This window comes from Lepidothrix coronata, unplaced genomic scaffold (genome assembly GCF_001604755.1).
Source record: "Lepidothrix coronata isolate B3197 unplaced genomic scaffold, Lepidothrix_coronata-1.0 Scaffold7, whole genome shotgun sequence".
NCBI lineage: Eukaryota > Metazoa > Chordata > Aves > Passeriformes > Pipridae > Lepidothrix > Lepidothrix coronata.
The window spans coordinates 8,242,722-8,266,114 of NW_016690187.1; the positions used below are offsets into that span (position 1 = coordinate 8,242,722).

At 38.5% G+C, this 23,393-nt stretch overlaps 1 long non-coding RNA gene across 1 annotated transcript; it reads left to right on the plus strand.

Annotated features, from left to right (window-relative positions):
* Positions 1-17,230: 17,230 nt before the first annotated feature.
* LOC108507543 lies at positions 17,231-22,366 on the plus strand. Its single transcript, XR_001878179.1, has 3 exons — positions 17,231-17,280; positions 21,010-21,091; positions 22,318-22,366. It is a non-coding gene; the product is annotated as an uncharacterized LOC108507543 (long non-coding RNA).
* Positions 22,367-23,393: the final 1,027 nt, after the last annotated feature.

Sequence of the window (23,393 nt, forward strand, 5' to 3'; positions counted from 1 at the left end):
CCAAAACTATCCTACATACGTAAAGGGCTTTAAGTCAGGACAGATGCATTTTGCAGACCTGTGCAATCTTCTGATCCATGTGAGAGCATCACTCAGCTGGCACTCCACACAAGCTCTCCGTGGTTTCTGCCTTGCACCTTTGTAGCCCCACATCCTCTTTTCTTTCTGGCTTTGGTCAGTAGAATGCCCGAACTCTGGTTACCCAGTGCTGAGAACCAACACTGTAAAAGAAAACTCACTGCTGGTAACAGCTGAACTAAAAAGCAAGAAACAGTCCTCTGTGTAAATGCAGGGATCAGTTCACCCCTTCATTGGCAGTAAGAAACTACTTTTGACCAAGGTTACATCTTCAGCTCCATAGATGAAGCAAAGCCTTCTGAACTTGAATCTTTCTCTATATAGATGTAAGAAGATCACTATCACTGATTAAAACATTTCCCTGTCCTTACAATTCCTCTCAAGTACCACCAGTCTGGGGAAATACACATGGTGGGAGAAGTGGGAGATGGCATGGTGGGCAAAGGAAGGGGGTGGTACGTAAAGGGAGTATGAGCCCTACGGTATTATCCTGTGGGGCAAGTACTTCCTCCCATAAGAACAAGTCTGTGTGTGTGAAAACTGGTGGGAAAGAGAATTTCAAATTCTCCTGAGCAATCAAAAGACACATGAACAGAAATAGTAAGTGGAAACCAAGATCCTGGCTTTTTCTCAGTTTTGTAATAAGAGATTTTATGGTGAAAGCAACCAAGATTATATCAGAATTAAGAATCCAACTCTGAATATTTTTGCTTCCCAAGAATCAAATGCCTTTCATTAGTATTAATAACCTTTTGAAATTAGTTGATTTTCCCCGGGTATCTCTTTCATGGCAGATGGCTTCATTTGGAGAGTCAAAAAATGCTGGTGATACATGTGGAACGCATGCTCTAAAAAGTATTTTACAAAACACGGTGACATGTACTTGACTTTCCTTTCTGAATGTAGGTTATCAGTTTACTTCCTGGAGGTCTGTGTGATATTTTTAGATTTTCTAACTATCCATTAAAAATCTAGGCAAGTTCTGGGTCCTTCTCTCTTTCAGGTGTTAATTTTTTTCCCTGGTAATCTCCATCATGTTATTATTTAATCATTTGCATTCCTTTAACAGTAACTTTTGGTTTATTTGCTAACTGAAATTAGGTGATGTATGGTTATAAGGCACAATAAACTGGGAGATTATATGTGCCACATGAAGAATTATTACAGCACCTCTATTTCCTGTAAGTTCATCTTTGACCATTGTAATTAATACTTTTAAAGATTCTGGTTTATTTGTGTTTACTACTGCCATAAAGCAGCATTTAAAAACAAGCTTTCTATTCTTTTTGCCAACACAGTTGTGATGCATTACTGCCTCACTGTGATAACTATGAAAATTACTCTCACCGTGTTGTTGGTGTTCTACTTCACAATACTTCAACATCTACCTCCTGCTTTACGGGCCTTCAACTCTTTTCCCAGTGACATACCTCCTAATTCTTTCAGCCATAATTTCTGTCCCATCAGCTACTTAAGCTTTGTTTTTCTTATAAAGACTAAACCCGAACTCTCTTAAGATGGTCTCTAGTGTCATATGTTGTTCAAGTACTTGAAATGGAAGTACAAACTCAGAGTATGTAGGCTCTTCCTGAAGTACTTCCCTGTGATAATAGTTCCCTTAGAGAACATTGTGTTTCATAACTGCATTTTGAAATGACATGGTAAACTTTTTCAGGAAATGCAGAAGGCCTAGTGCAGCTTTATTGCATAGGAGCTCAGTCTGTTGTTGATAATAGGAGTTCCAATTTATGGGCAAAAATACTCTTAATGACACATATGATTTCAACATACACATTTGCTTTTGATTAAATTCTGTAACACATTGGTACACCCATGTAGAACTGACATTTGTCTTTATGAATCTCATGTAAAATGACACTTTGAGTCATGCGTAAGGAATTTACAAGAAGAACATGACAAAACAATGTCCTTTTTGTGAATAGAGCCCATATTGTATGCTTTTATTGCTTTACCAGTAATACATAATTAAAAATGTCTACAAAGTCTGGCTTTGATCCTGAGGCTTTCTTCCCCGGGTTTAAGCTAGATACCGTTCCTGTATTCATGATATGACTACATAGTAGGTAAGGTTCATGCCCAGCCTGTACTTTTAAAATCAACTCTCTTGTGACTTCATTGTTCTCTAAACACAATCTCAAAGAACAGTTTAAAGCTACAATGATACTAAGATTTAAAGTCAAAAGGTTTAAAAAGAGATTAAGAGTGGAACAGGATCGCAGATGGACGGCAGCAGACAGGACACACCTTAGCAATTCACAGTTGCTCATTGAAACAGTAAATAGCACGGAACCTGTTCCTGCAAAGCCAGGCTGAGCTGCCTGTTCTGAACCACCAAACCAGCTTTGCTCCAGGGGTTCCTCCACTGACACGAGAGTTGAAGCTCATCCCCAGGGAAAAGCTGAACAGGGGAAAAATAATTTGGACTTCTGTAGAAAGAGAATGGAGGATTAATTAAAAATTAATTTGTTTATGAATCTTCATCCCTTCCATGTCACTGCTTTGCCATAGTCTTAGGCTGAAAAATTATTAATAGCTAACATATTTTTGTTTTAGCTTGTCCTGAGCAATCTGGACTGAGAAATTTTATGGGGTAAATTAGAGCAATTTTGATTGACAACAACTAACTTCATTTTTCCATAGTGAGAAGTGGTTTGATTTTCAGAAGTATTCACTATCTGTAATTTCCTTCATAAAACTTCTGAAGGTAATAAATATCCATTTATTTTCTTGACAAAATTTAGCCTCCATTATATTTTGTTTCATAATGTTTACTTTCTAAGGCTAATGGATTACTACTATTTAATTCAGATTTCTTAAGCAATAATGTCCCTTAAAAATTTTTGAGGTATCTGCGTATGAAACCTGATCCTCACACATACACGGACCGCAGGTATTTTGCAATATTTATTCCAAATTCCCTGTTTTGCCTGTAAGACAGGCAAGAGAGCAAACAGAGGAAAGGATTCAAATGCTGCCAAGGAGTATCATCCAAGTACTAGAACATCTACAAAACTAGTCCAGTATTTTCAAGGCTGCACTTTCTTCCTTCTGGCCTTAGAGACAGACAGACTGTGTATGGCAAGGTGGGGAATAAGGAAGGTGATGGCAGCGAAACTGAACGAGAGAGACATTTGCGTCACAAATGAGACGTTTGTGTCAAACTGAGACATTTCTGTATTATTTTAGAGTTGTTTTTCTCAGTTGGTCAGATGGATGGGAAGAACCAGAGGCTGGGGAATGCAAAAATATCATCACAGGCAAAATAGTGTTCAGTTTGCTTTCTCTTCTGTGAAGAGTGTGAGTGCTCTTAAATAAAATCTCAGACTCCTTGGAGTAGCAGCCTTCTTTCAGAGAGCAGGAAATTCAAGGGTGTTTGATGAAGTTAGTAAAACTTTCAGTTGTTTTTATGTTCAGGGTTCAATGTTCAGCTTGTATTCCACATTCAGGGCTGGTTTCTAATTTTCTCTGGAGATTCAACCCACATGACCCGCTCTATTAGTCTATGGCAAAAGCTGGAGCCTAAAATGGTGCTGAAGGCTAAGCTTTTTGGAAGAGGAAACACAAATAAGCAACTTAAAATTAATTCATGACTCCAGCAGAACATCTGAATTTGCACAGTTACAGCCATGTAATGTTTCTCATGCCTCCTAGAAGACCTCATTGTCCATTGTCCCTGATATTCAGGCTTACACTGTCCACACCAAATGATCGTGTATCTGCCTTTGACCAATGTTTGAAAATTTTAACACCAGAAGTTAAGCTATTACATTAATGAAAAATATGTTGTTTTCCCCAAAGTAAAAAAATTAAATCCCAATCTTAAGGTCTTTTTTGGATGAACAATTTAAGACTAGCAGAGTTGTCCTCAAGTTAGGGCTTTTTTTCAATTTGACCAATAAATATGCCTCTTATTTCACACATCCTGAGTGGCAATGTGTAAGGGTTTAGTTAAACAATTTCTGCAGTGAACATGGTCCATCTTCACATGGCAGACATGCTTGCTGCACTGCATTTGATACATTTAGAAGGGGGTTGAATAAATTTTCCCCTTTCATTGCAAATGTTTGTAGCTGTAATTATAAATCATGTGGATCCAGGCCATGGCACTGACACCTAGGACACCTTAATTTCCAAATTCCCAGTCTCTGTGCAGACAATATGGGACAGAAAGGATGAGGACAGAGGAATGGCCTGTGGAGGACTTTTTATGTGAGAAGAAAAGATTAAATGTGATGCCAAGAAAATTGTCTTTAAAAAAATCCTGAAATCTTAATGTTTTATCTCAAATGGTTGTCCTGGTAACCTATCAGATTATAATTCTCAGTTTTTGTCTTTTACTGGTTTTCCTTGCCATCTGATGTAGATTCTAGATATATTCAGAACAAACTATTATTGCATGTAGTGCTACCTATTGACTGCATTTCTAGGCTTATTCTGTGTTCACATTCTTTTTATTTGTGCTTTATTTTATTTTCTTTTAACTTTTTTTAAATCCTCAAAATAGGAATTTCCTATTTATCACTTTCACTGATGAACAAAATCCCTTATATTGCTTGCTGATATAATGGACAAACATAAACAACTTAAAATGTTTTCACATTAGATATTCACAGTACAAGCTATATGACCATTTGAATTTTAATAAACCCCCTTTACATAGTTTCTTAATTCTACAGGAAGTGACTCTTAGTGTTACTCCTTCTAATTCCCCGAGCAACCAGATTGATTGTATGTTGCAACACCACCTTTTTCAGTGTGTATCTTCCTTTTCCAATGTTTTACTTCAGTTTTACTTGGCCTGGATTCAAAATGTTCTTATTTTTTCTTATATCTCTTAATCCTTCCAGTTCCTATGGCATTGATAAACCAGTCAATTTACAGGAGAACTGCACCTGTCTTCAGATCAGGCACTTCTTTTAAGAGGTGACTATTTTCCAGAGTTCAAGGGATGCTGAGCTGCTTAAACCTCTCCTTCACTTCATCTGGAGAATTGTCTGTCTCTGTGGTCACATTTCTCCCTTGGAGTTTAGAAACCATTGACACAAGTACTTTCTCTTTACCTTTTCCTGCATCAAATCTACTACAGGACTTTTCTCATTTCATAGACTTTGTAGTTCCTCATAACTCTTGGTTCTCAGGTTTTGTGGGAAGGAGGCTGGATGCTAAAAGTTATCAGAGAATTTAGGGTTAACTTTTAATGTACTGGTATGTAGGTAATTTATTCCTATTACTTTTAATTAAAGCTATGTTTCCTCTTCCTAATATCTTACTATATTATGTACGTACTGTGGCCATGGAAAACAAAATGTGATAGGTTAAGGTTTGCCTGGGAACAGGGAAAGCAATAGACCATTCAACTGAGAAATGTATTATATAGTGAAAAGTACAAGATTTAATACTAGCAATAAAAAAGAAGCTGCACATGAAGTTGTCTCCTTCCTTATAGAAATATGAGTCTACAAGCAGCATGTCTGACATCTTAACAGTAGCAATTGAAGCACATGTACAAAGCATGAAGCCTAAATACACCTCCAGAAAGGCCATGGTTTTCTCAGAGAACAATTTTTGTTGCACTAATAGTTGGCACTTAAAATTAAGGACAGTTTAAGAAATACGGATAAAAAACCTGAATTAGTTATTTTTTTAGGAATATTTGTTTTGTAAATATACCTGTGATTTATCCTAGATAACTCACACTGGAACTAATAGCTAAGCCTTGATCTGGTATTTTTTGATAGAAAAAAAAAAAGAACTCTTCAACTTAATTTGAATGTGGGTATTTCAAAGCAGGTATTTGCAAACTCAGAAAAAAAGACCTTTTCATTAATTCATCAGTTTGGAAACAGTCACACTAACCCACAACCACATACAAATACAAAAATCCTAATGGGACTATTTTCTTACTAAGCCTGTAATAGTTTACATTCACCTAATGGCCTGGGGTTATAAGCAAACTACTCAATTAGAGAATTTAGGCTCATTGCCCACATATTTTAGAGCAAATTATCCCTTCTCAATTGCAGAACCCCCTATATAAAATGCCTAAACAGTATTTCCTGTTAAAAAAGCAAAAATACTATTCCCTAAATTCCCACCTTGAGTCTACTAAGTATTTCTCTTCATGCTAGTGTAGCCATTTTATGGAGAAATATTTATTTTTGCTTACATACCTCAATCTAGACCCTTTTGTTGGAATGCTTTTAACCTTCCAAGCAGCTAAAAAATGCTAATGCAACTTTTTTGCCTTTTTTTTTTTTTTTTTTTTTGTCTCAGAGTAAGATTTTAAAGAGTAGTTTCACACCCCCCTTACTGGGGATATTGGAACACAGAGGTCTTCTGAAGGCCTAGCATTTGAAGCTTGAAGGATAACAGATCTTCCTCTTCTAAGGGCATTCTGAATTATCTTTTAGCAATTACTATTTCTTCTACTTTTTCTTTAATTTAAAAGAGAGGTTGATGCTTTCAACTATAAACACCCATTAAAAGTTCCTCACCCTATTATGTCCAACTGCTGCTCTTAATTGTATGCAGCTGGGTGAATCATTGAATTCTCATTTCAAAAATAAAAATTAAAAAATACAATTAATCAGATATCAACTCCTCATAACAGATCCATTTCTGATACAGAGATATCTGGCTTTGACCATGTGCTGGGGATTAATTTCTCATGTGTAGTGTTTGACCACAGCAGGACAAGTCCAGCTCAGGCCCAAAGTGTGTGATCAGTGTCATGGGTCTGATGGCAGCAGTGTGGTTTTGGGGATGTGGATGAAGGGGTTCCCACCCCTGTTAATCCTACTTTCCTGTCTGTTTTCATGGTTATGTGAAATAACTTTCTGGGAGATGTAATATGAGCTGAAGGAACTGTTGGTTGGTGGACGTGTAAGCAGATGAGACACAGACGTTTTTGGAAATGAAAATATTTTATATATGTGCCAAGAGTGTTGTCACCGTTATGAGCACCAGTGAAGTGCCCATTCTCTTGTTTGAGATCTGGGGGAAAGAATGAGGGTGGCAGCTCTTACCCTAGGGTCTTTCTGGAAACTTAGAAAGGCTTCTTCCATGATTCCAGTCAAGACAGAAGCCTCGTCCTCACACAAAATTCTACTGGAGTCAAAGAGTCGCTGCACTCATCTGAAGATAGAATTTAGCTCAAAATGTGAAAATGTATGCAATATGATTTAAGCTAATAACTAAAACTCCTTTCAATAAAGCAATGAGATAGTGAGAAAAGTTCTGAATGCCCAAAGGTGAGTTTAGAGCAGATGAGTCTTCCATTTTTGACATGCTTAACTTTTTCAGTTCTAACTACCTCTACTTAAAGCTTCAAGTAATCTACTTATTCCTAAAAGTCAGAATCTCTGGAATTTCTTCACCATGGCACCCAACACAAGCTGTTGTTTTGGAAGGCATATGTGTTACAATTAGATGGATGGTACAATCTCCTAGACCAATGCACAGTTCAGATAATACAGTAGCAAAGATAAATAAAAAGCCTATGCCATCTTGCTAGTCTTCAAACATTGAGAAGGGCAAGAATGGAAATAACAGATTAAAATTGTCAAATAATTAAAGAAATTTGTGCCGTGGAATTACCAGGTCTCAGTCCTGCATTAGATGTGGACCCCTACCACTTTGTAAAAACCTAGCAAGTTTTGGGGAAGTATGCAGCTAAAATATCCCTCTTAGACTCTGATGAAGGATTAAGGTCTAATTTCATGCAATGCTCCAAGAATAGAGAAGGCGTAAATTCTAAATTAAGGAAAGCATGCTTTAAAGAACACAAGGTAATGCCAATGTAATAAAAATAGTTAAGCACAGGGTGAAAAACCAAAGAACTGTTATATATGTATACAAATTAATTCAACAAATATGTATAAATGCACGTACTTTTGAAAGTGTTGCTAAAGCAGTGTCTTCAGGAGAGTTTTAAAATCAGTAGGCTGCAGCTGACTATTCCATGAGCAGGCTGTTCCTGCTCTTAGGGAAATCAGCAACAGTTATACCAGTAGGGAATCACATACTCAAGAAAATTCTTAACGTCACCAGAAAAACAAAAGGCAAATATTCCTCATTTTCTCTAATGGTCTCATTAAGCAGAATTTCTTCTACTAAGATAAAATTTCCTTACTAAGAATATGGTAAATTATTTGCAGAGCTAAGAATAATATCAAAGGAATATGGGAGTATTCCAGGATTCAGACCAGAAATTCTGGGGCAAACTGAATAAAAATAAAATGCCCAGTCTATCTGTGTGATAGAATTTGATTAAGGTTTACTGGCTTTTCATTACAATTTCCAATTTGACAGGCCCTACTAAAGCTAAAATTGAACTTCATATACAAAGCTTATGTGGTTATGTTTGTTATTAGCATTGTCTTCCCCAGAGATATTTGGATTTTGTTTAACTGAAAAATAAACAAGTTAAATGCCGAATTGCCTGGTTAAGACAGTTATATGATGTGGCCTTTTCCTTTCATTATAAAGATTGTGCATTTTGGGATACACGTTTAGGAGTTTGTGGTTACTTTACTATAAATCTAATACCATGGACATATAACGTTTTTGTTCAATGTTCTGCTTTTTTCATATAAAGTTCTGTGTCCTGGCCAATTTATGGCCAGACTTATCCAATAAACAAGTTTGTAGGAATGCATTTATAGATTGTTAGAAATACGTGTGGTGCCTGCACTCTTCTCATTAATAATGTAATGATTAATTTTCACTTAAAAAATTTATTTTTATTTTTTAACTATATTATAACAAAAAGGGTCAATTATGTATATCAGAAGTTATTTTCCTAAAAATTAGAAAAAGTAGGAAGATGCATAGATTAAAAAATACCTAACAACTGTGAATGGATTCCTCTGCTCTTGACACTTAAAACTCCCTTGATATTCAAAGGTTAGATGATTAGTACTTGCTGAAAATCAGATCCCTTGCAGTATCTCACCTGAACCTGCAAAGCCTTTCTGAAAATTTTCTTGGTTAATCAAATGGTAAGCAAACAAGTCATATAGGAAAGCCCATTAGTTGTCAATGCATAGATCAGAGAGGTATAAGTTAGTACATTATGAAATAGGAGAGGCACAGTTGTTCTGTTGAAGCTTCCAGGAATTCTAGGACCCAATTTGCTAGCCTTGGGTCATTCAAGCATAGAACAGAGATAGAACCAAACTGTTTATATCTTAAATACCCGGAAAGAAACAAAAAGCATCAGTCGATAAGATTGATTCTACTTCATTAGCAACGTGCCGACTGTTACTGTATTTCACAGGTCTTTTCAGTGCACTGTGGTGTTAGAACTTCTGTGAAAATGAAGAGAGGTTATGATGTTTGGAAGAACAAATTGCTAAGACTGGCAGCTAACAATGAGAGTAAGTAAGTTTTTGCTGTGCTTTAGGTTAATAGGTTTGAGATTAGCATCTATCTGTCTTGAAGGTGATTAAATGAATGAGTAAAACTACTATTCTTCAGAAAGAATTTAAGTAATGACAAACATAAAATGTATTACAGTATTTTTTTTATTTTCTGGCATGAAAGAACAGATCTAGTATTGATAAACGTATGTAATTTAATAATATAACCCAGACCTAACAAAAATATATATATTTTGCCCTAAAAAAGAAGTCCTAGACTTCACTACATGCTATTTGTGTTTTCTGGTAACCTCCTTTAGTCTCGACAGGACAAAATTTGATGTGTTGCTTGTGCTGGAAAACACGCCTTTTCTAATGCATTTTATTCTGGTTTATTTTGCCTAAAGAACTAAAGTTTTATTTCAGATTTTTCTCTTCCCTTGGATCTCATCTGCATTTTATCTTTGACTCATTACACTTTTATCATTAGTTTTCACTGGTTGATTATGGGTCAGTTTATGACTGGAATATGGATAGTACCCCAAAAATATGTAATGAAACCCCAACTCATTGCTCTGAAATGCCAGTTCCCAAGTGTGTTTTTAAAATTCAAGGCACATTAATGTTGTCTAAGCACCTCTGTGTAGCCAAAGCAGGCTTGGAATGACTTTGAATCCTACCATTTGAAGGTACTGGAGTGATTACAGTAGAAGTTCTGCTTTTTGTCCAACTTCTATACCCATTTAATGTAACAGATTTTGAGAAAGGGTTTCTTATTTTTACATCATGCTGATATAATTAATTCAAGCTCTGTTTCAGACATATATTAGTATGACATACTGTGTGAAAATCATGTTGCCTGGGAGTTTTGCATGTGAAGGGACTGTAATTTCTGATCTTGAATTATCTAATCTTGAAGCAGTAGTAGTTGTGGTAAAGGATACTCAGTAGCTGAAATATGTTCTAAAATCCTGAACACTTTCAAATTTCACATTCTTTTAAAAGTTATTTGAAAAATCACGTGTGAAAAGACTAGCAGAGTTTATACCATTAAACATGAACAAAAAGCATTGTCCTTCGGCTTGCAAGATATATATTTGCTTTCAAGGGGAGCTCTAATATTTGCCATCTTTAACTGAATGAAATCACAGATACTTTTACATGTGGATTTTATTATAAGAATTGGTTTATAAGCCTGCTATTTAACATGATTATATGAATTACGAACTGTGATTTTATTTTTTTTATAATCTCTGTAGAGCTTGCCATTATTTTTACATGTCTGTGTCTGGCATTATGCACCTTTGAAATTGTGCCAGAAATATTTATTGTCCTATTTCTGGCACTCTGGGACTCTGTGGTTCTGTTTGGTTTCCAACCAGAACAAGGCTTATTAGCAGATCCAGTTCTTGGTACTTTGCTGAAAATAATTTTGTATGTAAATTTAATACTTCGTTAAAGTAAGCTCTTGTAACAATCAGGAGTATGTATGATATGCATTTAACGTAGGTAATGTTCTATCTACCACTTTGAGCAGTTATCAGAAGCAAAATGTATGTACTAATTAGAACTTTCCTTCTCATTGCTTGTCTCCTCCAGCTTGACTAATAAGAAAGCATTAAAATGCACTCAGGTTCAGCAGAAATGGGACACTCTTCCTGCACTTACCTGTGCTCTGCACACACATGCATTGCCCTGGAAGGAAGACTTGCTGCAGTGAGAACAGCACATTTTCATTCACCTCTTGAATCACATTTATTTAGTTCCAAATTCCTTTATTCTTATTCAAGTAAAAATCCTCTGAAGGTCAACAGGAGTTTCATTCAAATTACTTCATAATTTTGCCCTCATTTTGTTGGATTAGTTTCAACTTTGCCCAGTAGGCACAACCATTTTAAAAAGACTTTTGGAAAGTATTCTTTATTCTTTTTAGCTTCAAGGAAATAGATGTTAATAAAATTTAAGGATGTACTTATGTGTTTATTAAAGAGGAGGAATCCTGTTGAATCAGAACCCTAATTTGTTTAAAGAGCAAACTGCTCCAGGAAGCAAAAATAATATAACTGGGTCAAGTATTAGTACAGCTCAAATATTTTCAGTGAGAATAATCATGCTTTCACTCGGAAAACAGGGAAAATTGATTTAGTATGCTTTTTACAGAACACTTAGTTATTGTTATACAGTCATTTTTATAACTATAAACATAAATTACTCATTTTAGCCATTAAAGGGTCAGAAGTTTGAAGTCATGCCCATCAGGGAAGGGGATGTACTTGTATGTGTATAAAACTTCACACATGATTTGAAGCATGATTTATCTCAAATAGAGGCAAAACCATCTTTCTGCTTCTCGTGTGACAATTTCACACTAAGCTTCTTCTGTTTGTTCATGAGATCTTAATAACAGAACAGACACGTGCATTTCAGTATTTTATAAGAAGTCACTTTCAGTGTGGTAAGAAAATAATCCAAAGCTTAAGCATGTTCCTAAACATATTGCCAGAGATGTGTAGTATTCAAATGAGGAACAGCCGTCACTCCTGCTTTAAACTTGGTGGTCTTTCAAGTATGGAAAAGTTCACATTCTAGGGTATCAGTTAAGAGGTTTAAGACGGAAATATATTTATGTTTTTATTTATTTGTTTATTTAAAGGGTTTAAATGTTTACATCTGCCACAGAACAATAATCAGCAAAATAACCATAGAAATAATAATAGTAACAATTGTAATAATAAGTAACAACAATAGTAGTGTAACAATAGTGGTAGCAGCAGTGGCAGTGATAGCAGTGGCAATAGCAACAGTAAGTAGTAGTAATAATAGTAAAAGTAATAATAATTATTAATCAAAAGTAAAGGTCTTAATCACAACAAGAATACTTTCTGGACTGGAAAGTATTCTTGGCTTTTTCTGATGACTGTATGCAATGTTGAGAATTTTTTGTATGAGCCATTCACTTGAAATTATATCTTTTGACTTAATGGTTTATACACATCTTTTTGAGGTAATAATTTATTGGAAGAGCCTTAAAAAAGGGCTTAATGAAAGTCACAGAGCATTCAAATGCCTTGCATGATAATACACTGAAAGGCTCAGGGAATTAGAGGCCACTGTAAGAACACAGACATCTGACACTCCAAATGTTACAGTTGGATTAGAATATCGAAAGAAACGTATACTATTACATATAAAAAATTAAATCAAAGCTATAATATCTTTCTCGGCGCCATTGTTGCAGAACACATTTCTAAAGCACATCTTGCCAAAATATGTCACTGAAGTCACCCTGCTTTGGGAGTGCCACTTTTTTTATATGTATTGAAATTATTTAAATGTCACGAATTAAACATAGTTTATTTGGCTAATCCATTTTGAAGCCTTTCTTGCAGCTTCCAATTTATATCTGCCTTGTGGCTTCAGGCCTCAGCTCTTTGTAGCTCTGTGGTTCTCTCTACTAGGGCTCTGTAAAACAACTTTCTCTAGCTCTTTTCCCAGTCCCAATTCTAACTGAAACTTACAACAAAAGAAGACAAGAAAATAGTCTGGAGTCATCACAGTCAGTCATGTCAGTTAAGTACAGGCCTGATGTAACTTTTATTACAGATATGCCCACACAAAAGTTATTAATTACATATGTATTTTCTTGCTTTGGTTAAAAAAAGTTCCTAAATTACTTTATAAAATATATTATAAATATAATATAAATATAAAGTATAAATAAACACAATTATATACATTTTCCCAAAGCTGAATTATGCAGGACATTCACAAATGTGTGAAATGTGTCATTTATAAAATGACAGTGAGCACTCATTCAGTTCAAGATCCAGAGAAAACAGATTCCAGGCCCTGAGGCACATGGTCCACTGGTAACTAGATTAAATTTTGTCTTCCACTAACACCGCTGATTGAGGTACATTCAGCTGAGGACGGGGTGTAAGGGCACTGCAGCCACCCAAAAGCTGACACTCACTTCATTCCATTAGTGGTGGTAGAGTAGCTCTGCAGGTGGAGAGCAGAGCAAGGAGTGCCTGGACTGTGTCCCTAAGAACTTGGGCTTGCTTTGATCACTGAGGTGCCCACAGGGCATGAGGAAGTGAAGTTGTGCTCTTGAGGAATTCCCTGTGGTGTAGAGAGATGAGCACAGAGGGCTGACTCAAACCTAACTGGGACACAGTACCTCAGTTTCAATCTGAGCAATGCAGCAAATGGCAGCATCTAATTCCCAACAACCATGACATGAAAGAAATGGTGAGATGGCAAAGAACACAGTCAACAGTGGTTTGAGTGGTGGAGTTTGTCATCTTTAGGCTATCTATGTACCTTCATTTTCTGCAGTCAAATCTCCATTTGCAATGTAAACACAGGTTCAGTTTCAGCATCTAAAAATTCACAACATCTACATGGGCTCACCAGCCAGAGAAGTCCAAAAGAGTCTGTTTTAAAATGCTAATTAAAAACCGCCAAGTAAATACGGTTAGGAAACATTAAATTTCTCTTAACAAGCTAGCATTTTCCTAGTGACAAACCAACCCATATATTTATTTAGAAAAATAAATTGGACTACTAGGCTACGTATATTGTTAAAATATAGGAGTGCTACGAATGATGCCATGGGAAAACTCTTCTTGAAGGTGATCTAGGGTGTGAGACCAAAACATTTTAAGGGAAGTTTATTGTTTGGGGTTTTTTTAAATAAGTTTGTTGTTCAGTGTTCTACATATAGAGGGACTGAAAGTGCTAAATGCTGTCTATGATGCTGGGGAAGATTCTGAAGATGTACTCTGTTGTTGGAGTGGTTATGTAGAGTCAGGTTAAGCACCAATCACACTGATATTGAAGGGTTTTGAACAGACTTTATTTAAGAGTTTCAAATACTCTGTAGGGGGCAGTTTTGAACCAGATTAATGGAAATTTGAAGCTGACTGACTCGAAGTTATGTTTTTATACTCAGTTTTTTCATCCTCACCAGCAACATGGGCATAATATCCTTTTTTTAGGTAGATCTTGGTGCTTACACAAACAGGTAGCTGCATACTATCATATAACACCACACAGCTGAGAGGCTTGTCTGTAAGTAAAGTTCAGTAATGGTAGCTAACAATTCTTTTTTTAAACTGTCAATTAGACAGATTCATAACTGAACAGCAGTGATTAGAACTTCATGGAGTAAGCCTGCATAAAAAACCAGCTCTGCAAAAGGGCCCAAGGACAGAAGTAGAGCTTGGGATCTCCCTCACAATTCTGGTTCAGTCTTGAATCAGGGCTGAATTTTGTAGTGACTTTAAAGTATTAAAAAAAAAAAAAGGAAAAAGAAAATGAAAAGGGAAAAAAAAGAAAGAAACAACCTCTTGGAGACATCAGTATTGCCCACAGCATTTCAAAATGCCTTTAAACACAGTATCATCATTATTTGCATTTATTTTGAATGGATATTGTGCTACAACATGGAAAAAGATGTCAGCACACTTAAATATGTTAGCTTAAAGATGAAGATTTTAATCAGATTCTCTCCAGCAACATGCCACTTAGAAGTATCAAAACCAGAAATGGACTATTTATTTAATCTGTAATACTAGCTGTATTTAATCTGAAAATTATTCTCTCAGCAGAATGATAGTCCTTAGTACAAGGATTTAAGTAGAAGTGACTCTAGAGAGCAAGCTGAAGAGAAGGAGCGGCTCAGTCACTGAGTCTTTTTTCCACTTGGAAAGGAAGGAATAGTCTAGATCTCAATGAGGAAAATAAAGCTGTAGATCTAGGTCACCTCTGTAATTGATAGGGGAGTATTTCTAGTATAATCAGTGACTCTGCACTGACTGCCATTATTTTGATTCAAATGAACTCGAAGCCCATTCTAAACCATGATACGCAGATGAAGTTGTTACTTAGCTGATACTGTAACTAGCTGATAATACAAAGTAGCTAGATTCACTCTGAACACTGGCAGAACCTAAAAGGATTATTTTCCCAATGTCAAAACTAAGAATGAATGCCTGGCAAATGATCAGACTCAACAGCTCTACTACTGAAAGCTTGAAGCCAATTGTGTTGCCTGGAAAGGTAGTGGAATATCTTGTTTGTCCTCTCCTAGCTTAAAATCCTTGCCTATTCTGTTTGAATTTGAATTATTTTCAAAATTGATGTACAGGGATGATGTTAATTTTCTTCACAGCAGCCCATATGCTGCTGTTTGTTGTATTCTGTGACTAAAAGCACTGATGACACAGCAATGTTTTGGTCATTGCTGAACAGTACTTGCACAGTGTTGAGGCTTTATCTTTTTCATGTTCTGATCTCTTAGTGAGTAGGCTGGGGATAGGCAAGAATTTTGGGAGGAGAACAGCCTGGACAATAGACCCAAACTGGCCAAATGCATATTCCATACCACATAACATCATGCTCAGCAATAAAACTGGGGTAGCAGAATAAGAAGGTAGGGGAGTTTGTCTTCCAGGGTATAATTGCTTGAAGACTGGCTGGGCATCAGTCTGCTTAGGGCAGGTGGTTAGTTATTTCCCTTGCATTGTTTTTTTTTTTTCTTTCATTCACTTACTAAACTTTCTTTTAACCCAACCCATGAGCTTTCTGACTTTTACTCATCCTAGTATGTCCCCCATCCTCCTGAGGGGGAACAAGCAGGAGGTTGTGGGGGTGTCTGCCTGCTGACCAGGATCAACTACCACAACTGGATAAACCCTAACATGTGTAGAATGTCCTATGATGCACTGTTATATACAAGTTCGACAATGCACGGTCAGCTGCAGGTGTACAGCTTCTGCATAGGAATTTCTACTTCAAGGCACTCTGAAGGACTTTCTTCCACATCTGTGCACACGCACCCACCTGCGTAACTGTAGTGGTGAAACTTCTGAGCAAGGCACCGGAGACTTTGTCAGAAACACAGTGCAAACAAAGCAAGTGTTCATTGTTCCTCTGTTTTCTCGGTATGAGGCAGGTGGTGGGTGTCAGCCGCTTAAGAAAACTGATAGAGGACCAAGGGAGAGGAATGCTGTTATTACAGCAATGTAAATTGAAGAAGTACAGAGTTCTGCTTCTCTCCAAAGATGTTCAACATTTGCCGACTGGAACGAAAGGGACAGTGAGAGCATCCCCCTGCTGTGACCCTCAGGGGACTCCAGCGTCCGCCTGGAGAGCACACGCCCAGCACGCTTCCTTTGTCAGCACCGCTTCATCTGCAGAGCGCCAAGAGGCCGGGGCAACCCCCCACATGACAGCCTGACCCTCACGTTCCTCGGTTTTAGCGTTAAAACACCTTTATTTTCTGCGAACAGGGACCAGCGAGAGCCGCAGGAGGACGTTGACCGCCTCCGCTTCGACTCTCCTGGGCACAGCCACCCGAGGCACCGTGACACCGCCCCGGCCGGGCCTCGAGGCGCGGCGGGAGCGGCCGGTCGGGCACGGCACGGTCAGGTAGGGCACGGCACGGTCAGGTAGGGCACGGCACGGTCAGGTAGGGCACGGCACGGTCAGGTAGGGCACGGCACGGTCAGGTAGGGCACGGCACGGTCAGGTAGGGCACGGCACGGTCAGGTAGGGCACGGCACGGTCAGGTAGGGCACGGCACGGTCCGGTCCCGCGCGGTACAACCGCCCAACCCTCCCCGGCCGCTCCCGCCATTCCCGCCACACAGTGCGCCCGGCCCCGCCCCGCCCCTGCGCACCCCGCGGCAGCGCGGCGCTGATTGGCTGCCGGGGCCGCGCGGGGCCTGATGGGAGCGCCGCGCGGGCGGCGGGGCCCCTCCTGCGACGGCGGCGGCGGCGGCGGCGGCGGCGGGGATGCGCGGCCCGGCCCGCGGCAGGTACGTGCTGCGGGGGATGCCCGGCCCGGCCCGGCCCCGGCGAGGCGGCGGGAGAAGGGCGCCCGGCGCTCCCTGTGACCGGAGCCGGGGCTCGAAGCGCAGCAGGGCGGTCGGTGCTCTCGCCCTCCTCGCCGTGGGCAGCCGGGCGACGGCCGGGGTGCAGCCTCGGGGGAGGGAGCCGCCGGCCGCGGGGAGGGGGCGGTGGGGCCCTGCTGGGCCCGCCCGGGCGCGGCGGTGCGGCGGCGCCGTGCGCTGTCCCAGGGACCGGCCGGGGCCGCCCCCGAGCTCCGCCCGCCCGCCGTGCCTGGGGCTCGCTCGCTCCCCCGGCCCCGGCGGCCGCAGGCTTCGCACCAGGGCTGGGCTTCAGAAAGAGCGCCTGACCCAGCCACTCCTCGCTCCACCGCTGTGCAGCCCATATGGGAACTAATTTGCCTTTTTAATTAAGGCTCTACAAAGCGTAAGACCTCTGTAGGCTGCTTCCGAACAGGAACAGCTGAAAGCCTAGTTTAAATGGGAAAAAAGTTCAGTGTCGTGTTTTAACTGGGAGGACCTAGAACAGGCCAGCAGTACGTGCTGGGTGATGCTTTTGCTTTTCTTTTGCCTGTTTCCTTGCCCTCGGCACTCGTAGTTGGAGAAACTTTATGGTCCCACCGGAGGTTTCTGAGGTCAGTAAATTGTGGGAGAACTGGAGATTCAATTTGAACGGTAGAACTTGTGTTCTTTGTAATGATAAATATCTAAAAATATTTACATAAAATGAAGTCACTAAGCTTACAAAACCCCTCATTTAAAAAGCATTGCCCATTCCTTCAGGGGAAAGGTCCGTATGTCTGTACGCAAGGCCTTGATGACAAGTTTCTAACTTCCTTTTTTTTCTTTTAGTATCTTCTCTTGACGTTATTGAGTCTTGAATTTCAGCATGTCAGTTATTAAAATTTACTTGGGAGACTGATTTTTTTTGAGAGCTTTTAATCTTAAAACATTATCAACAAGCTTGAAGAAATTTGAGACTGACTTGATAAAAGTGAAATGAGATCATCAAACTATTTTCTCCCTCTTGGTGGATGGGTTGGTGGATGACTTCCGTAATCAAGCATGATTCATCCCTCTTTCAAAGAGAAATGTTTTTTTCTGCTGTGGTACTCTTAGTCTGGCACTTTTGCTTTTTAATAACTTACATGTTTTGGGAGTAGAGGAGCTCCTATCAAGAAATAAATTTTTTTTTTGAGAGAGTCAGGTAATGAAATTGGTAGTAGTGTTTTCTTAAGCTTCTATATTAAGTGTTTTTTAACAATTTTATTGTCTGTTTTAAGCCCCGGATTAGGAAATATTGCAGCTATCTTACTTGTGTATTAAATCAGTGATAACGTTTGTGGAAGTAAGTCCAATTGCAGTAGTGCTTAGTGAGTGGAATGCACAGCTCAGTGCTAAAGAAGTGTAGTCTTCAGAGTGGGAAAAGTGCTATGTAATTATTTGTTGGTTAGAGCATGGGAAGCAAGCAACTTGTGGAAGGAGAACTCTTGCCATGGGTGGTTACTATGTGAGGGATAGGTATGTGGAGTGGTAGATCAGGAAGAAGGAGGAGAGTTTGAAGCCGCTGAAGACAACCTGTGTTGTCGTGTCAAAAAAAAGAGGGAAGAAAGGAAAACATCTGAGGCGCTCCATAGAAATCGTAAAAAATTCTGTATCTCCGAACTAAGGATTCAGTGACCGAACTGTAAATGTGCATCTAGTGGCCCTAATCCCTTAATACCTCTTTGGGGAAGGGTTTTGGGAGTATTACTGACTTGCAGAGCAGCGCATATAAAGCCTGTCATCATCATAAATCTCGTAAAATCATATGTACAGTGACAATTGTCAGACCCATTTCTCTTCCACCTATTTTCCAGCTATTTTAAAAACACTTGTGTAGAAATAGCACTGTGAATGTGTTATTGATAAAAGTTGGTGTGACCAATATCTCAGGGATAACCTGTGCTCAGAAGATCCTCTAACACTTCTACCGCAGATGTTCTCAAACTATGGCTTGAAGGAAAGTGGCACACACAAAGACTGCATGAGCATCTCTGTCACTTATGTCCATGACTGAGAGCTACCATTGCTCCTAACAGTAGTGGCAATGCTGGGGAAGCAAACTAGATTTGGGAGCCTTGTGCTAGTTTTACAGACTTCTTGATTGGCTGTGTTTTATTACAAAACAATAGGAAAGCTATCTGTCTCTGTAGAAATACTTGGGAAGAAAGTGTCTGCTCACATCTACTGCAATACCATCGTGCAAAAGCTCACTTGTATCTGCAAAGGGGCAACTGTGTAACATTCTCTGCGTTAGATTGTGTGTTTGAAAAAACCCCAACCTGCTGTTTTACTGAGGTGAGTTGCTGTAGTAGTGATTATTTTGAGAATTTGCTCAAGAGCCCAAGGGGTAATAGTGCTTTTTCTGTAGCTCACCTCTTTGTGCTGGTAATTCGGCAGCAGCAGAGCTAATTTGCCCATCTGTTATAGCTTCCTTTTGGCAGCACTTCAAATACGGATTTCCTTATTTTTAAGGATTGGTTTCTGAAATCACAGGGCCTCTAGTTCTGGATTCTGAAGCCTTGGCTTTCTTAAAAGGTGAGGAGGTTACCATACTACAGTAGTGTTCCTGCTAGTGAGTGGTCTATATTAATTTGTTCTAACAGCCTTAGACAATTTGAAAACAAATTTGGATTTTTTACTGAAGGTAACTTAATAAACGAGATAATATGTGTGCCCAGCTAGATCAGTGCTTTGTTTCAATAAGTCTTACTGTTTCATTCCAGAATGAAAAAGGTTTGAACCTCGGTTGGTGAACCCCCAGTTTACTGTTGGTGTTGTTAGGAACTGATTACTTTTTCATTCACTAGGTAAAAAACTTGTAAATTAGATGAGCAGAAAGAAATTCTGCTACACTGAGGTTCAAAGTCAGTTGATTCCAGCTACCTTCTGATAGAAAGTTGCTACACTTTTGTTTCAGGAACTTAGACCTAGGTCATTGAATTAGTGTTGTTCCAGGGTTCCAGGTTTGTGTAGGGTGACGTGAGCTGCTTTTGCACCTTTGGAACTGTTGGAGTCATTTGGTGTGCTGATAATGCACTGTGGGTTGTGTACAGGGAAGACTTGCCAATGTACTGCTTTCGTTTAGCAAGTGAAATCTCTTTGAACCTGATTATTTGAACTTAAAACAGATCATACCAAAGAACAACAATAGTGCTGTCCAGTACATTCTTTTCGATGGTGGCGTAAAAAGGAAGTAGATTTATTTGATAAATTTTCTCACAAACAGTAGGATATTATTGCTGGATGCCTGGACTGACAGCTGAAAAGGAACACTGAGTTATGCTTATGGGCAGCAGAGGAAATAACTGGAAATCAATTTCTTAAATAATCCTGCGCAATAGTAAGTTTTTAAAATTGTTATTCTGCTGGAGGGTTTTGATGGCTCTTCTAGCAGTAATTTTGTGTCTCTGTTTTTGAGGACTCCAACTTGATTAAGTATTTCCAAAGTAAAAATAAGTTTGGCCTCATCAGGGCTGATCAACTGGCTTACAAGATGGCCTCTGAAACAAAAAGCTGGATGTAAAAATAACACATAGGTAGATAACTAGAAAATGGCTTTATGCAATATTTTGATTTCTTTAGATGTTGAAATGAATTTGTGAATCTTCAATATGCTATTAGATTGCTCCTAAGCGCTTAATGCTTTATTTATAGCTGTGAATTCTCGTAGAAGATTGATAGCTCTGCCAACATTTGTCCACAATTGAAGATGGGTGGATTGATTTCGAGATGGAGGGTAAGTAAAATCGTGTAACAGGATAATCTTCTTTAGTCTAGAAGATGGGAGTACCTAGGGCATGTTTCTTAATGCCTATTGCTTGACTGTTATTGCTAAACTTTTCCTATGAATGTCATTTAAAAATCCAGTAGTGAGACATCCCGTGTCCAGAAGTATTCTCTCCACTAAACTGTGAAACTGTGTTGTTGTCTTTTATTTCCTTTGCTGTATCAGTCTGGCACTGGCTTGGTTAACTTACAGAAAGAGTTAAAACTGAATTTTTATAAGTCTGAATAGTTTTGTGGTCCTTCAGCAGGATAGATACTGCAGCATCTGTGACTTGAAAGATTGGTGGCTTTTTTAGGTCAAAATGAGATACATGCGGAATATCATTCTGTTTTAACACATATTTTGGTAGCTACTTACAAGTCTGTCTTCCTATCTGCTTTTGTTGGCTTGTATGTTATTGAGGGGTGTACTGAGTTTATGAGGAAGAAGAGGCATGAGATTTTTGACTACTCTCCTGGCAGGTGTGATTTGTTTGAGTCTAATTGCTTATTAGCAATTGACTGTTGAGCTTCCCATACAAAACTCCTTTAAAGATGAAAGTTTAGGTGAAATATCAGTTTTGTGTAAGGGAAGCTCATTTTCATGGTGATGCGGTGTGGGCCGTGGTTTTTGAATTTGTGGTGTGAAGGGTGGGGAAAGATTATGGCTTGATAGTTTTCAGGAATTAGGAAAGCTTCCTAGAAGGTGGATTTCAAGTTGCTCCTAAGGGGATTTTACTGGAGATAACATTTATTTGCAGTTGCTTATGATTTATTTAGACCATGTGTCTTTGTGTAGAGTGAAGAGTAATAAAATGCTGAAGTACTCAGGTTAGGGCTTCCTTTATATGTTCTCTTTGCTTTGCCTGTTTCCTCCACTCATCAATTCTGTTCTTGTTTTGCTTCCCACCCACACATTCATTATTGGTGTATGTGCATTATAGGTTTTCATCCTTTGTGATGTAGGAGAGGAACCTTTAGTTAAGAGTAATACCAACTCTTAAAATAGTGATTGATTATAATCCCTTCTATTTGTCACTATTGAAGTAGGAAAACTTCTGACCTTTATGTAAAACAGATAATGTATTAATCTATTATGAATGTCTTTTTGTTAGGAAACTGTTAAAGTACAGTAATCCTCAAAAATCTGACTTTTTTTAAAAGTGAGATTAATATCTTTGTTCTTTCTCTTGTAAGCAGGCAAAGCCATCCACTGTAGAAGTATTAGAAAAAATAGATAAGGTATGTGTTTGCTTTTTAGTGTTTTGTTTGATTTTTTTTTTTTTAAGAAATATGCATCCCTTTTGCTGGCCATGTATTTCTTTCACATTAAGCAAAACACTGTAATGAAATTTTAAATTATTTTGGTAATTATTCCAGTACTAGAGATTCTGAGTTTCAGAGGAATTGCTACCTTTTCCCCCCTTACTATTAGTCATTTAAAAAATACCCATACTGTATAATAGATAGTAAGAAACTACAGTTCAACTATTTATTTAGAGAGCTTGAAATAGGAATGAATGTGAAGCTGCCTTGATTACACAATTATTTATCACTACTGGTTAAAGTCCCATGTCATGGAAAATGTCACTAATACTAAGTTCCGTTCATCAGGTTGATTAGAAAAGCTTCAATGTATGGTTTTATGTGTAGAAGTTGTAACTGTGATAGAAGTAAGTAAGGTTAGGGGCAGAATAACTGAATAGGTGGTTCAGTAATCAATTGTGATTTTTTGCCAGCATTTGTGACAGATGTCTGCACTCTATGGGGAAATTAACTGTTTTGAAGTATGCTGCTGATATTTTTTGTTTTCCTTATGATGAAAGTGTGAGTACTCCTGTTGTCACTTGAAATACAGTGAAAATGGTTAACACAGCAGAGTGTTGCTCACTCACTTATTAATATGCCAGAAGCATCATAGAGATGTTCAGGATTTCACTCTTAATGTGAGGAAAGTACTGAGAGGAAAACACATGAAATAATGGAGATGTTTCAGCAATTTCCCATGTTAGTAGTAAAACATTAGAGGCATTTAAAATTCCACAGGTGCCTACCTGATGAAAGTTTTAAGATGCAGAGTATGGTAGCATTGATTTATGTCAATGTAAAGATTGCCATTCTTAAGGTATTAGCATTTTTCACTTGTCCCACCCAGATATACTAGTACATTACAATTGTGAAAAAGTGCTGATTTGTAACATTTCTTTCCAATTGCTAATACAGTGCAGGTAGCCCATATCATAATCTTAATAGCATGGTGTATTTATGCTATG